The sequence below is a fragment of the Cervus canadensis genome, chromosome 29, assembly GCF_019320065.1.
Source record: "Cervus canadensis isolate Bull #8, Minnesota chromosome 29, ASM1932006v1, whole genome shotgun sequence".
Classification (NCBI taxonomy): domain Eukaryota; kingdom Metazoa; phylum Chordata; class Mammalia; order Artiodactyla; family Cervidae; genus Cervus; species Cervus canadensis.
The window spans coordinates 26,647,275-26,663,225 of record NC_057414.1 but is presented as its reverse complement, the minus strand read 5'-3'; the positions used below and the strand labels follow the sequence as shown (position 1 = coordinate 26,663,225).

Genomic DNA, 15,951 nt, shown 5'->3' with positions numbered 1-15,951 from the left:
CAACTAACATGGTTATTAATATTAATATTTAGCCAACTTGCAGAAGACTCCAGACGCTCTCTCCAAACCTTTTCATCAAAACCATGCCCCCTGCCCTCTCTTCCCTACCCCCTCCCTTTAGTCACTCAGTTCAGTTCAGTTCAGTCGCTCAGTTGTGTCCGACTCTCTGTGACCCCATGAATCGCAGCATGCCAGGCCTCCCTGTCCATCACCATCACTAGCCATTCTCATATCTCTGGAGAAACGAACTGGTTCTCCTTCAACCCTTTGGCTGCCTGAGTTCTGTTTGTAACCCCTAAAGTCAGGACAGGGCATCCAGAGGACTCAGATCCTCTTTCAAAGTTTGGCTGCAACTGGTTCAGGAAAGGACAGCAAAGGACAGGGTTCTGCCTCCCACAGGGAATAGTGTGTGTGTGTGTGTGTGTGCATGAGTGAGTATGTGTGAGTGTGTTATGTGTGTGAGATTGTTATGTGTGAGTGAGTGTGTGAGTGTGTGTGAGAGTGTTATGTGTGTGAGTGAATGTGTGTGAGTGTTATGTGTGTGAGTGTGAGTGTGTGTGTGAGCGAGTGTGTGAGTGAATGTGTGTGCAAGTGTTATGTGTGTGTGTGTGTAAGTGAATGTGTGTGCGAGTGTTATGTGTGTGAGTGTGTGTGTGAGTGTTGTGTGTGTGTGAGCGAGTGTGTGAGTGAATGTGTGTGAGAGTGTTATGTGTGTGAGTGAGTGTATGAAGGTGTGGGGACAAAGCAGACTGTGGCCTGCCCTGGCCCCCATCTAGGCATGGACCTCTTGATCCAATCTTTGGCCAAAGCCGAGTCTCCCATCTTGGAAAGCCATGGAGTGGGGGGTGGGGGTAGGAGCTACACACCAGGGAATGAAGGGCTGAAGGCTTGTGGAGTCTGTGTCACAGGTCTAACTCTCTCTCCAGACCTGGCACCTCAAGCAGCGGGCTGCAAACTGGAGCCCCTCCTGCTGAGAAGGACTGTTGGGTAGAGGTTTCTACCAACTTCAGAGCCTCAACACCAGCATGTCCTCAGGGAATCCTGCCAGGGGGAGAAGCCTGGGGGAGGAGCCTCCAGGGGAGGCTTCAAACACAGACATTGTGTGAGTTAAGAGACACTTTGAATCTTGAAAGGCTGGGTTTCCTTAGCCTGCCTCAGGAGGCTGTGCTTTCCCACACCTGATGAACACTCGCTGTGGGCGTGTCCTCGCCAAAGACAGCTGCAATGACATATTACCCCCCTCACATTCTTCATTGAATGTGCTGTGGCTATTCCTCCTTTGAGACAGGATTAGGGGGTGTCCATATCCCCTTCTTTAAACCCAGGTGAGCCTTTGTATCTGCCCCAAACAGAGGAACGTGTGGAAGTGATAGCAATGCTGCCGGACTTGGGCAGGCAGCCCCGCCCAGCGCCTGGCTCCTCTCAGGGGATGCTCCCTCAGGGCACCCATGTTATGAGGATGCCCAGGTCACATGGAGAGGGCACGTGGGTCTGATGCCAGCTAACACCTCGGCTGACAGTTGGTATCCACCCACAGAGTGACAAGTGAACAAGCCTTCCAATGATTCCGGCACTCAGCGTCTGCCCCTGAGGAGACCCCAGGCCTGTGGACCAGAGACAGTACCCCCTGCCCCTGTGCCCTGTTTGGACTCCTGACTCACAGAATAAATGAGCTCAATAAATGTTAAGTTACTAAGTCTCGGGGTGGTTTGTTACATAGCCCTAGGAACTGGAACACCACCCAAATTAAGTTAGAATGTTTGCCTTTTCCTTCTCAAATCCAGCCCTCACTTCAGACTTTGAGACTGCTCCCTTCTCTGCAGGCTCCCATGCCTGGGGCAGCCTGAGCAAAAATCCTGCTCCCTGAAAGATCCTTTGAATCATCCCATTTCAGCATCCCGGGACCTGCAGATCCCTGCTCTGCCTCTGTCCTCTGGGCGGCGGGTCCCAAGTGTCCTGGAGAGGGCGCTCCCGGAGGCTGGGTGGTCCCCGGTTGGGCATCAGCTGACCTCACGGACCCAGGCGGAATGTGTGCAGACCTAGTTCCCCTACTCGCCTGCTTTCACGAAGTTCACGCTTGGCTTGCTCCTCTCACACTTGACTTGACTTATGGGGTCCCTCTAACCTCCGCCGCAAGCAGACATCGATTCTCACAAAGGTCATTATCTTCCTACCCTGGTTCCCCCCTCCCGCCCCCTCGGCTCCATCTCTGAGGTAGGTTTTCCTGGAACAGGAGGTAGGGAGGCACCCTTTCCCACACCCGGGCCTGGGGATCGACCCCTCCGAGCGGGAGCTTGAGAGGGGGTGCCCTGGGAGCCGCACCCGTCAATCACGGAGGCACCGGCACGGCCTCGCAGGCCATTAGGCGTAGGGCCGGCGCCCTGCTCACTCACCGGGCAGCCATCGGCAGGATGTTAGACGATCGCGGGGCGGCCATTCTTATGATTTATTCAAATACTCATTACAGTCAATCTATTTTTACACAGAGGTGAAGATGTGCGCTGATAACGGTTAATCATTTATAATTCCATGGACTGGTTGGGAGCCAATGTACTATCAAAGTCGCAGCCGCTGGGGCCCCGGGAGCCCCCGAAGCAGAGTGGGGAGGTTGCCCAGCTGCAGGCCCTTCTAGCTGACATTGCCTGAGCAGGGCCGGGGTGGCGGGCACAGCTGGAATAAAGGACCAGGGGACCCCAGACCAGTCTCCAGGAGCTCAGCCTCATGAGGGCACGCAGCACTGTGCGGGCAGAGAGATGCCCAGCAGACAGATGAGGCAAAGAAACCCAGAAGATGGAGAAACCACCTCTAGCTGGATTACCAAAGGAAGTTCCACTGAGCAGACTGAACAGAGGCCAGGGCCTACAGATTAGAAGACTTCTGCCAAGTGGGAGAACCTGATGAGCAAATACGCACACACAGAAGGTGCAGTGGTTCCTGGGCTGACCGGAGGGAAGCGACCAGCAGCATTTCCTTTTCCCTCCCTCGTGTCTCTCCAGAAACAACCAGACATAAAAGCAAGTGCGAGCTCTGAACTTGGCCCGATTCCTCCTCTCACAGCCTCCCACGCTTAGCTCCTAGACCATAGTGGCTGGGGTCTGGCCTGGCCTTGCAAACTCAAGAATTTCCCTCTCCAGCACTCATGACACACAGAACACATCAGACCCACCGTAATGCACAATCAATACAATCTGATTAAATAGGACGTCCTGTTACAGGGCCTCTTCGTCACATTCAGGCCTCATCTAATTACAGGTCCACTGTATTTCACGTCCTGACCAGCTCACTGTCGAGTGTATCCCTTGCACAAGGCATGGCTGTGGATGATCAGGTTCAGGGCTGGTCTTTAACCCATAACCTTATTGAGTTAGCTCAGAAAACACCAATCAAAGTTACTCACAGTTCACAGTCCCTTTGCTGATGAGCGGCATGGAGGTCGGCCTCAGGGTCCCACTCCAGTTTCAACCTGATGGTGAGAAAAGACATCTTTACAGACTGCGTGTGAGTCAACACCTCCCCTCTAGGAGTCCCGGAGAAAAAGAGGCTCACGGCTGTGGGGCGCCCTGAGCTGAGCAAGGCAATGATCATTTACCAATGCCACCTGTCTGACCAAAGACCTCGGGCAGAGCAGGACAGGACAGAGGAGCCCCTGGGAAAGCTCAAAATCCATATGGGGATTTGAAGACAAGCAAACACCACCACCAACGCTGTGGTTTATGGGAGGACTACAGAAAGTAAAGAGTCCCATTCACTGGGCAATAAGGGAGATATACATGGGGATGGGGGGGTAACTGATAAGACCAGAAAACATGATGGTTTTTATCCTGGGATAAAGCAACAACAACAATAAAAAGAAGAAAAACCCAGCACAGGGACTTCCCTGGTGGCCCAGTGGTTAAGAATTCACCTTGTAATTCAGAGGACTTAGGTTCGATCCCTAGTCAAGGAACTAAGATCCCATATGCCTTGGAGCCACTAAGCCCGAGTACCCTAACTACTGAGCCCAAGTGTCACAACTAGAGAGTCTGTGCACTGCAATGAAAAATCCCACATGACACAACGAAAATCCTGCATGCTGCAACTAAGACCCAATACAGTCAAATAAATACATTTTAAAAAGGGGGGGGGGGAAAGCCAGCACATATTTATACCATCTACACTCACCCAGCCCAGCAGGAATAAAATCCATGGGTCCCATAACAAAAGTGCTGCCACGTCATTGGTGAAACAAGAATATCCATCAGATAAGATGAGAACATACATAAAGCAGTGCTGAACTATGTGGTAGAGACTATAACTCCCTCTCTCTCCACAGAAACAGGGTCTGTGAGAGCTGGAGCCTTCAGGGAAGTTTTCAGGGAGAGGGAGAACTTGACCAGGGTCTTGGAGGACTGGTAAGGCAAAATCCAGCTGGTGGAAGACGACCGGGGGCATTCCAAGAAAGGGAGCAATCTGAGGAAGAATGATGGGGGAAAGTACGGACTGTCCAGGGACGATGCAGAGGCTGCCCAGCTGAGACACTGGAGGAGGAGTTAATGCTGAGTCAGCCGGTTGGGGCCAGAGCATCCCAGCTCGAGTCTTAGGTGAAGAGGTCAGGCTTGGGCGCGGAGCTCCTGGAGCCATGGAAGGTTTTCCAACAAAGAAATGTCATGAAGGAGAGGACCCTCCCACCCCCCACAACTCTGTAGTATTTTCCTTTTAATTAAGATGAGAGGCTTCCTGGAAAAGGTGGAGTTTCAGACAGGACATTCAGGAATGGGGTGTGATACAATGCACTCCTGGAAAGATGTCCCTCTTGTTCATGATGATGTCACTCAAAATGAGGCACTTCCTGGAGCTGTCTCCTAACATCTCCAGGACCAAGACTGATGACTCAATGGTAGTGCCTCAGAGACAAGACCAGACCGCTGATGGCACGTGGCTGAAGATGAGGACTGCATGTGCGCATCTGTTTAGCCCACAGTGTGACAGGTTCTCCCCAAGTGTCTGCTGAAATGTTCAGTGGTGGACTCGGCTTGTTCTAACCAGAACCTGACAACCAGCTCCTAGCTGGCAATGGACTCCAACTTGTAATCTTCTACACTATTGACACATTGCTACTGAGCATATATGAACTCAAGACAGGAAGTTTCTTGGTTGAACTGCGTACAGCGAGGATTTATCCCTGCCCCCAGGACTGAAAGTTGAGACACCAGTGACTTGGAAGAAAATAGGTTGGACTTGCCATGTGCACATGCTGCTCAGCTGGACAGGACAGCCACTCTGTTCAGGAGATGGATTCTGATGGGCACATGTTACAAAGCTTTGAACAAGTTGAAAGGATGGACCAAAACTAAAAAGTCAGTTTTTCCCGTGACCAGTTTCTATCTCTCACACAATAATATCATGACAACCATAAATGAAATAAATTTGAAAATAAAAAAATTCTTATTACAATCCTATCACTCTAAACCATCAAATGATTATATACTATGTCCACATGCAAATCCATTTTAGTTTTTTACTGAGTTGTAGAAAAAGATTTGACAAGAATAAATATACCAAATCCTACTCTTAACATTCAAAAGTCAATTACAAAAGTCATACATTGGGAATTTCCCCAGTGGTCCAGGGGTTCAGAATATGCAGGGGACACGGGGTCAATTCCTGATCTGGGAAAATTTCACATGCCAAGGGGCAATGAATCTTGTGTGCCACAACCACTGAAGTCCAAGCGCCTAGAGCCCACGTTTCACAACAAGAGAAGCCCTTGCACTGAAACTAGAGAGTAGCCCCTGCTTGCCTCAACTAGAGAGAACCCATGCATAGCAACAAAATCCCAGCACAGTCAAAAGAAAAATCACAAATTGGGGTGACCTGGTTTTTTTAAAAAGGGCAAGTGTTATTTGAGTTAAATGCAAGTTGAGGTAGAGCCCAGGGTGTGATGTTACTGCCAAACCCATTACATTGATCTCAGTTGCCTTAATAGCTATATGATAGGCAACCAAGAGAATGGTCCTCTCACTTTAGACTTATCAATCTACATTACTTTTAGATGCAATTTTGACATCATATTTTAATAACTTTGATGGTGATGAGTAGAAGAGAGAGGTGAGCAAAGGTGTCTAGTGGTCAAAGTACTGGCTAAAAGTTTAGTACTTCAAAGCACAACCTCTGGAATCAGACCGTACAGGTGTCCATCACAGCCCCACCACTTTCTGGCAGTGGGCCCATGGGTAAGTTACTTAACATCTCTATGTCGCAGTTTTTCATATGTTGTTGTTCAGTCGCTAAGTCATGTTTGACTTTTTGCAACCTCACGGACTGTAGCACACCAGGCTCCTCTGTCCTTCACTATCTTCCAGAGTTTGCTCAGATTCATGTCCATTAAGTCAGTGATGCTATCTAACTATCTCATCCTCACCACATCCTTTTCCTTTTGCCATCAATTTTTCACAGCATCAGGGTCATATTCAAAGAGTCAGCATCAGTTCTTCACAATTCAGAAGCATCAGTTCTTCGGCACTCAGCCTTCTTTATGGTCCAACTCTCACATACATAAATGACTACTGGAAAAACCATAGCTTTGATTATACAGATCTTTGTTGGTAAAGTGATGTCTCTGCTTTCTAATATGCTGTCTAGGTTTGTCATGGGCTTCCCTGGTAGCTCAGCTGATAAAGAATCTGCCTGAAATGCAGGAGACCCCAGTTCGATTCCTGGGTCAGGAAGACCCCCAGGAGAAGGGATAGGCTACCCACTCCAGGACTGTTGGGCTTCCCTGCTGGTTCAGATGGTAAAGAATCCACCTGCAATGCAGGAGACCTGAATTTGATCCGTGGGTTGGGAAGATCCCCTGGAGGAGGGAATGGCAACCCACTCCAGTATTCTTGCGTGGAGAATTCCCATGGACAGAGGAGCCTGGCAGGCTACAGTCCATGGGGTTGCAAACAGTAGGACATTACAGAGCATCTAAGCACAGCACAGCACAAGTTTGTCATAGCTTTCCTTCCAAGGAGCAAACATTTTTAAATTTCATGGTTGCAGTCACCGTTTGCAGTGATTTTGGAGTCCAAGAAAATAAAATCTGTCACTGCTTCCATTTCCCCATTTGCCATGAAGTGATGGGACCAGATGCCATGGTCTAAGTTTTTAATGTTGAGTTTCAAGTTTTTTCACTGTCCTCTTTCACCTTCATCAAGAGGTTATTCAGTTCCTCTTCACTTTCTGCCATTAAAGTGGTATCATCTGAATGTCTGAGGTTGCTGGTATTTCTCTCAGCAATCTTGATTCCAGCTTGTGATTCATCAGTCCAGCATTTCACATGATGTACTCTGCATATAAGATAAATAAGCAAGGTGACAATATACAGCCTTGGCGTACCCTTTTCCCAATTTTGAACCAGTCCACTGTTCCATATCCAGTTCTAACTGTTGCTTCTAGACCCACATACAGGTTTCTCAAGAGGCAGATAAGGTGGTCTGGTATTCCCATCTCTTTAAGAATTTTCCACTTTGTTGTGATCCACACAGTCAAAGCCTTTAGCATATTTAATGAAGCAGAAGAAGATGTTTTTCTGGAATTCCCATGCTTTCTCCATGAATGTCAGCAATTTGGTCTCTGTGTCCTCTGCCTTTCCTAAACCCAGCTTATACATCTCGAAGTTCTCAGTTCACATACTATTGTAGCCTAGCTTGAAGAACTTTGGGCATAACCTAGCTAGCATGTGAAATGAGTGCAATTATATGAAGCTTGAACATTCTTTTGGATTGCCCTTCTTTGGGACTGGAATGAAAACTGACCTTTTCCAGTCCTGTGGCCACTGCTGAGTTTTCTAAATATGCTGGCATATTGAGTGCAGCACTGTAACAGCATCATCTTTTAGGAGTTTTAAATAGCTCAGCTGGAATACCATCACCTTCAGTAGCTTTATTTGTAGTAATGCTTCTTAAGGACCACTTGACTTCACATTCCAGGATGTCTGGCTCTAGGTGAGTGACCACACCATCACAGTTATTCAGGTCATTAAGACCTTTTTTGTATAGTTTTTCTGTGTATTCTTGCCACCTCTTCTTAATCTCTTCTGCTCCTGGTAGGTCGCTTCTGTCCTTGCTATTGTGCCCATTCTTGCATGAAATGTTCATTTGGTATCTCTAATTTTCTTGAAGAGATCTCTAGTCTTTCCCATTCTATTGTTTTCCTCTATTCCTTTGCACTGTTCATTTAAGAAGACCTTCTTATCTCTCTTTGCTATCCTCTGGAATGCTGCATTCAGTTGGGTATGTCGTTCCCTTTCTTCCTTGCCTTTTGCTTCTCTTCTTTTCTTCGCTATTTGTAAAGCCTCCTCAGACAACCACTTTGCCTTCTTGCATTCCCTTTTCACTGGCATGGTTTTCATTGTTTACTACCTCCTGTACAATGTCAATGAGTTTTTGTCCATAGTTCTCAGTTCCCATCTGTAAAATGGGGCTAATGAGGGTTCTGTTCTGCCTTTGAGGTTGGCTGTAAGGGTTGAATGAATCTATATACTGTAAAGTGCCTAGAGCTGTGCTTTGCACAAAATAAGCACGCATTGCATATTAGCTGTCATTGTTGTTATTTTAATTATCAGGGGCCATGAGGTAGAAGATATGGGAGAAGAAACTAGAGATGGACCTCCATTTGCTCTCCTCTCTAACATGACACATTGGTCCTAGTTCTATTGACAACAATCTCTCTCCCACATGGAGTTCCTCCATATATTTGAAGAGGGGCTGGTGTTGCTCCACAGGGTAGACTTAGGGCTAATTGATAGATATTAGAGGAAGTCAATCTGCAGTTCAATATATAAGGACTTCTCTAGTCCGAAGAACCATCCAACAGTGAGTTAGGCTTCCTTGAAAAGTGAGCTTTCAACTCAGGAAAGAGGATCCTGTGTTGGGTAAGAAGATGCCCCTGAGCGTGGTCTCCCAGACGTGGCTCCCCTCACCCATAAAACATTGAAAAGAAAACACTGGGAGACTGGGAGGGGTGACAAACATGCGTATCGATAAAATATTAAAAGTGTCTTCTTTTATCATTGTTTGATAAAGTAAATCAACCCTTCAAAGTAAGGTGAGCACAAAGGGCCACTCACTGAGCTCTCTGAAATGAATGAGGCATCATAAACAGCATCACCCCTGCCCTGCCACCGTCATGTCTGTCTCCTCTTTCTGTCTCTGCCTCTTTTGGTCTCTATGTGTCCATCTCTCTCACACCCAACACACATGCACACATATGTGCACACACAACCTCTCCACATTGTCCTTGTTTGCCACACCTCACCAGCGGAAAAGTCTTCCTATCTGGCACTGACCCAGGAACACCTGCTGGGGAGCCACATGCATGTCATTTTAGGGCCTTCCAGGGCCATCAGCCTTTCATTCTGGAATGCCACATCAAAGGCCTTGCGACAAGCAGCCCTTCCATAACACAAACAGAATCTAAACTCAGGCCTGCCTTACTCACCAAAGAAGATAGATTTGAATCATAAATGGGATTGACTATTCACATTCATAAATATGTGGACATTCATGAAATGGTAAATGAGGAGGGAGCTGAAGAACATTCATCATTAAGAGGTGGGGGGGGGAAGAAGAAAGCTTCCCACAGGAGGGGGCATCCTAGAACTTGACTCTGCATGCCCAAGGAGAGCTGAGCCAGCTCCCATGAAGCATCCTGGGTAAGAGAGAAGGCTGGAGGGAGATGAGCTTGGAACTTGGCAAGACAGGGCTGGGGGGGGCGGGGGGGGCGTCTAACACAGAGGCCACTAGACCAAGGGCGTCATGGGTTCACACCCTGACTCCATCGTTAACTTACTGCGTGGCCTTGAACATGGAACTTTAACCACCGCCTGATTCAGCTTCCCCATCTGCAAAATGATAGTGCTTGACTAGATGATTCTGGAAGCATGTGACTTCTACACATCTCTGATGTTACCCAGACTCACCCCTTCCCCCACTCCACCTACCAACCCATGGGGGCCCTGAAGTAGTTCAGTCTATGTTTGTGGTTAAGAACAGAGACACAGGAGGCAGACAGTTCCAGGTTTAGCATGGCTCCATCACCTCCCTAACCTTAATCTCTACAGACATCAATGTTTGCATCTTTAAAAGGGGAATAAGAGCAGCGCCTTTAAATGAGGTGATGCCCCAAGAGCATTTTGTGCAATGCCTGGAACATACTCATAACAACGAATGGGGCTGCTGTTGCTGCTCTTCAGCATGAGGAGGTGAGGGCTGGCAGCAGCTCGATGGGGAAAGGGAGGCAAATCAGGAAGCCTGAGGGCCTCTGCCTTCATCCCACCACCCATGACAAGCCGCTCTGCTCTTCCCCCGACCAGGCCCTTAGGAGGAGGACAAATCGTGACAACCTGTTGTCGGGCACCCGGAGTCTCTCTGGATCTCTGGATCTCTGAGAAACCTCTGTAGGAACATAAGCAAAACTCCCCACAGAGAAACAAAACTTAAAAAAGACGCTCCCAGGGCCTCCCTGGTGGCTCAGTGGTAAGGAGTCCGCCGGCTGATGCAGGAGACTCGGGCTCAATCCCTGGTCTGGGAAAATCCCACATGCTCTGGGGCAACGAAGCCCGTGCACCCCAACTACCGAGCGTGTGCTCTAGAGCCCGGGAGCCCCAGCTGCTGACGCCCTCACTCTAAAGCCCATGTTCAACAAGAGAAGCCACCGCAATGAGAATCCCACACACCAGAACGAAAGAGTAGCCCCTGATCGGCACAACTAGAGAAAGCCCACACAGCAACGAAGATCCAGCACAGCCAAAAATAAATAAATAAGACCCTCCGAGACAGAGTCACCTGCAGGGTCACCGTGGGTCCTGCCTCTCCCGCCTCACCACCCCGAGAACCCTCTCTACTCTGCCTCTGCTCCCCTCACACACACCCCCCATGACGGCTCGCTGTGGTTTATGTTAATGTCAGAGTGAGACTGTCCATCAGTCACAGCATCGCAGGCCCTGAGCACCAGCCCCTCAGTGACACAACTGAGGAGATGAACACCGAGAGACTCAAAACATCAAAACATCAGCTTAGCGCTGGCACTAAGCGCTCGGCTCTGAGAAACGCATCCGCCCAGCCCTGAGGGTGCTGCACGGGCCCCCTCAGAACCTGGTGAGAACAGGCTTCTTTCCCGCCGTCCTCAGCCTCCTAGGCTGCAGGCAGGTCTGGGCGCCCAGCTGCAGAGAGGACCAGGGAAATTCCCTCAGCCATGCCCTCCGGCCTCAGCCCGAGACTCTAAGCCAGGTCCTACACATGTACAGAGGGCGCCCTCGGGGACGAGAAAACACCAAACCCAAGACGTACTTCTTCTCCACCAGGAACATCACCGCTCTTCTTCCTGGCCCATCGTCACCTGCCTTAGGCTTCCTTCTCTCCCCTGGGCCCCTAGTCCATCTCTGGGCCTCCAGCCTCATCCCCTTTCAGCCCGTCCACCACTTCCCCCAAGCCCGGGATGTCCCTGAAACACAAATTCCGTCACGTACATTCCTCCTCCAAACCCTCCAAGGACAGCTCAGCGTCTGGCAGAGGTCACCCACCAGCAGCCCTGAGCCAGCCTCTTGCCTGCTTGATGTTTTTGTAAACAAAGACAACATCTAAAAAGCTGAAAATTTCACATTTGAAAATCCAGATCCTAGGTTTTCTCCCAGATTCGGGATGAACGCCAAGCTTAACATCTTCACGTGGCAGTCTCTGGATGACACCAAGTGTCAGAGGCCCCCTTTTCAGGCGTGGGTCCCCCTGTTTGTCTCACAGAGAGAAGGCAGGTGTCGCTTGCAAGAAGCCCACAGGGCCGGGCACCTGGAGGCTGACTCAGCTGCCGGCTGAAGGCTCAAGGTGACAGTGCGGAGGTGGCTCATTGCGTTCTCAGCCGCGTTGTTCGCAGCCAGGCCCACAAGCATTCCTCCTTCTCTCTCCCCTGGATCGCTGCTCCACCTCTGGCCAGGAGACAGCCGGAGAAGGTCCTAGGGCAGTTTCTAGGAATGCCAGGACTATGGGGCCCCACCCCTGAGTCCAGCCTCTCCCACCCCCAACTCAGTAGAGGCTGCACCCCCTCCCTTTATTTCCATCCCACTGTTCCTATCAAAGCCCTAACAGCACATATTTTGTTAATTGTACAAACCTAATGGGGGAATGCATTGGCAAAAAAGGGTAATGGCCATCAGACCAGCAATAAAACAAAATTAATGGCCCATAGGAAGAAATCATGTCCACTTAATCCTGGCTCTGAAACTCTAATAGAATAATGGAATACCAGCGGAGGGGTTTTTCTCTCCATGCAGATTGCTTACACCATGTTAATCACTTGCAAAGCAGGCCACATACCACTCCGGCTCACATGACCCTCCAGGGAAAGTAGCAGACCAGAAACATTTAGTGCCAGGCTCATTACTGACATGCCCCACCAGCAGCGACACCTTCCCCCCTTCCCCACCTCCCCAGGTGACTCTGGGACAGCGAGTGGGGGTGTCGTTGAGAGCCATCAGGTGTGGTGGGCCGGAAAGCAAGACACACGACAGCTAACAATAGCAGACCTTTATTGAGCGCTTACTATGTGCCAGACACTGGGCTGGCTGAGCGCTTTCCATGTACGGGATTACATCTTCCTCTTCTGTAGCTACAGAGGCCAGCAAGATAGCCATTAGCTACCTCTGGCTTTTTATTTATTTTTTAAGTTTTTTTTTTAAAATTAAAAAAAATTATTTTTGGCTAGGCTGGATCTTGATCGCTATGTGCGAGCTTTCTCTAGTTGTGGTGAGCAGTGGCTCCTCTCTAGTTATGATGCTCAGGCTTCTCATTGCGGGGGCTTCTCTTGTTGCAGAATCTTCCCTGTAGCTCAGACGGTAAAGAATCTGCCTGCAATGCAGGAGACCCAGGTTCGATCCCTGGGTCGGGAAGATCCTCTGGAGAAGGAAATGGCAACCCACTCCAGTACTCTTGCCCGGAGAATCCCAAGGACAGAGGAGCCTGGTGGGCCAGAGTCCATGGGGTCGCAAAAAGTGGGACACCACTGAGTGACTAACATTACTCCTCCTCCTCTTGTTGCAGAGCAGGGCTCTAGGGCACCCGGGCTCTTTAGTCTCAGTTCCCAGGATCTAGAGCACAGACTCAGTAGTTATGGCACATGGGCTTAGTTGCTTTGCCACATGTGGGATCGTCCCGGATCAGGGATAAAACCAGTGTCTCCTGCACTGGCAGATAGATTCTTTTGCACCGAGCCACCAGGGAAAGCCCTATTTCTATTTTTTTTTAAGGTAAGCTTTTTTGTTGTTGTTGTTTGGCTGTACCACGAGGCACATGGGATCTTAGTTCCCCAACCATGGATGAACCCGTGCCTCCTGTATTGGGAGCGGGGAGTCTTAACCACAGGACCATCTGCCAAGGGAGTCCCCACATCTGGCTTTCAAAATACAAATCCTAATTCGTAAGAATTAAATAAAATCTAAAATCTAGTCTTCAGCCTCACTGGCCACATTTCAAATGCTCGACAGCCATGTGTGGCTATTGCACTGGGAGGCCCAGAAAGACCAGGCTCCCATCATCACAGGCAGACAGTGCCGCTCTAGTATATGAAAGTCAGTTGTCTTGCTCATCGAACTGATTCTGAAATCAAGGCACAGAGAGGTGAGGCAAGCAGCCCAAGGTCATGGCTGAGCTGGGTTCGAGCCCAGGTCCCATTCAGCCTGGCTCCAGAATCCCCACCCTCCACACAATTTCTTGATAGAACAAGTGGTCGAGGTGACTAGGAGACCCTTTGATGGTTAGCTGTAGAAAGACTCTTCTGTCTGCCACAGGCCCCCAGACCCCCAGAAAGCAGACAGATGCCAGGACTCTGCTTGAGGGCCAGCACTGTGGGGTCTCAAACCCCGGAAGGTCACCTGGAGAAGGAAGCCTTCATACTTCATCCAGCCCAACCTCCCTCAATTTATGGATGAAGAAACCGATGCACAGAAACGTCAAGTGGCTTGTCCAAAGTCAGACAGCTGATTAGTGACAGAGTTAGGACTACAGTTCAGATTTCCTGACGACCATGCCTCACAGGCCAAGGAAGAGGACAGAGCAAGGCCCTGAGAGAAGGAAAGAGAAGGAGGCGGTGCCCCTCCAGCCTTCCTGGGGAGTCCTGGCCAGGTCAGAAGAGGCTGGGATGCACCTGAGGGCACTGGGCTCTGAGGAGAAGCAGCAGAGGAAGAAAGAGGGGCAGCCACGGGCCTAGAAACTACAGTGGTTCAAAGCATGACACTGCATGGCTACTATCTTTGGAAAAAATAGTAAGTCAAGATCTATTGCAATTAAAAATACACAGACACTTCTCCTCAGCAGCCCCAGTCTGAGAATGTATCCTATAGAAAGGAAAGTATGACAGATTCCCCTGGAAGTCTAGTGGTTAAGACCCCAAGCTTCCAGTGCATGGACTGTGGGCTTGATATACGGTCGAGGAACTAAGATCCCACATTCCAAATGGCATGGCCAAGAAATAAAAATAAATAAATACAATTTTTTAAAAAAGGAAAGTACCCATGCATGAGGATAATGCAGCAGCAATTTGTAGTGTGAAGGAGTGAAAAAGAAGCTAGATATCCATCAGGTGGGGAATGTTCGAATAACCTGCAATACAGCTATACTATCATTAAATGCTGCTATTCAAAAGGGCAGGGCGTCCCTGGTAGCTCAGCTGGTAAAGAACCTGCCTGCAGTGAGGGAGGCCTGGGTTTGACCCCTGGGTTGGGAAGATCCATGAAGGAAGACGTGGCAACCCACTGCAGTATTCTTGCCTGGAGAATTCCATGGACAGAGGAGCCTGGCGGATGACAGTCCATGGGGTTGCAAAGAGCTGAATATGACTGAGCAAAGCACAGTGCATTCAAAAGAGCAAATTAGATATACATCTTTTGCCGCAAGAGATGGCCAGAATGTTCCAAGAAAGAAAACTGAGGAGCAGAATGATGTGTGTGGTGTGATTCCATTTCTGTAAAAATAGAGAAAAACTCCAGATTGAGTGCATCCATGTGCATGAGTCTGTGAGAGCACAGAGACGGAAGGAACAGCCCGCGTGTTCACGGAACAGAGGGGTGAAGGACCACCGCCGTTCGGACACCTTTGCCTGGTTTCGGGTTGCAGTGAGTGTGGCCACTTTTGTAAGTTTTGAAAAGAAACTCAATTTTTTTTTGACAATTGCTCAGTCGTGTCCTACTCTTTGCGACCCCATGGACTAGTCCGTGGAATTCTCCATGCCAGAATACTGGAGTGGGTAGCCTTTCCCTTCTCCAGGGATCTTCCCAACCCAGGGATCAAACCCAGGTCTCCCGCATTGCAGGCATATTCTTTACCAGCTAAGCCACAAGGGAAGCCAAAGAATACTGGAGTGGGTAGCCTATCCCTTCTCCAGGGGATCTTCCCAACCCAGGAATCGAACCAGGATCTCCTGCATTGCAGACAGATTCTTTACCAACTGAGCTATCAATAAGGAAAAGAAGATAACTGATAAAAGAAAGAAAAACAGGCTGGACTTGGGAGGCAGTCAAATCCGATTTCAAACCTGCCTTACTGAGAATTCCCTGGTGGTCCAGTGGCTAAGACTCCAAGCTCCCAATGCAGGGGGCCCAGGTTTGATTCCTGGTCAGGGAACTAGATCTCACATTCTGCAACTCAGACCCAGAGCAGCCAAATAAATAAATTACAAAAAAAAACAAAGAAACCTACGTTACTAGCTGCATTGTGTTGGGCAAGTTACTTAACCTCTGTCCATCTTTGTTTCCTTACCTGGAAACTAATGATAATATCATAGCATGGTTGGTGGTGGGGGAGTGGGTGGAGATTGATAATAAAATGAATTTAAAGCTATTCAATAGCCTGGACCTTTTAAAGCAACATTGACAGACTAGTCTGCCCAGTACACAGAGGTACTTTCTTAATTGACACTTCTGGGCACTGATGTAGGAATTAA

At 49.1% G+C, this 15,951-nt stretch overlaps 1 protein-coding gene across 2 annotated transcripts in view; it reads right to left on the bottom strand.

Moving 5' to 3' along the window:
* The window catches only part of PKNOX2 (PBX/knotted 1 homeobox 2), a 289,557-nt gene that overhangs the window by 203,297 nt on the left and 70,309 nt on the right, over positions 1–15,951 (bottom strand). For both annotated transcript variants that reach the window (XM_043451879.1, XM_043451881.1), the window contains exon 2: positions 3,398–3,463. The gene's annotated coding sequence lies outside the window, so the exon portion shown is untranslated. The remainder of the gene's footprint in view (positions 1–3,397; positions 3,464–15,951) is intronic.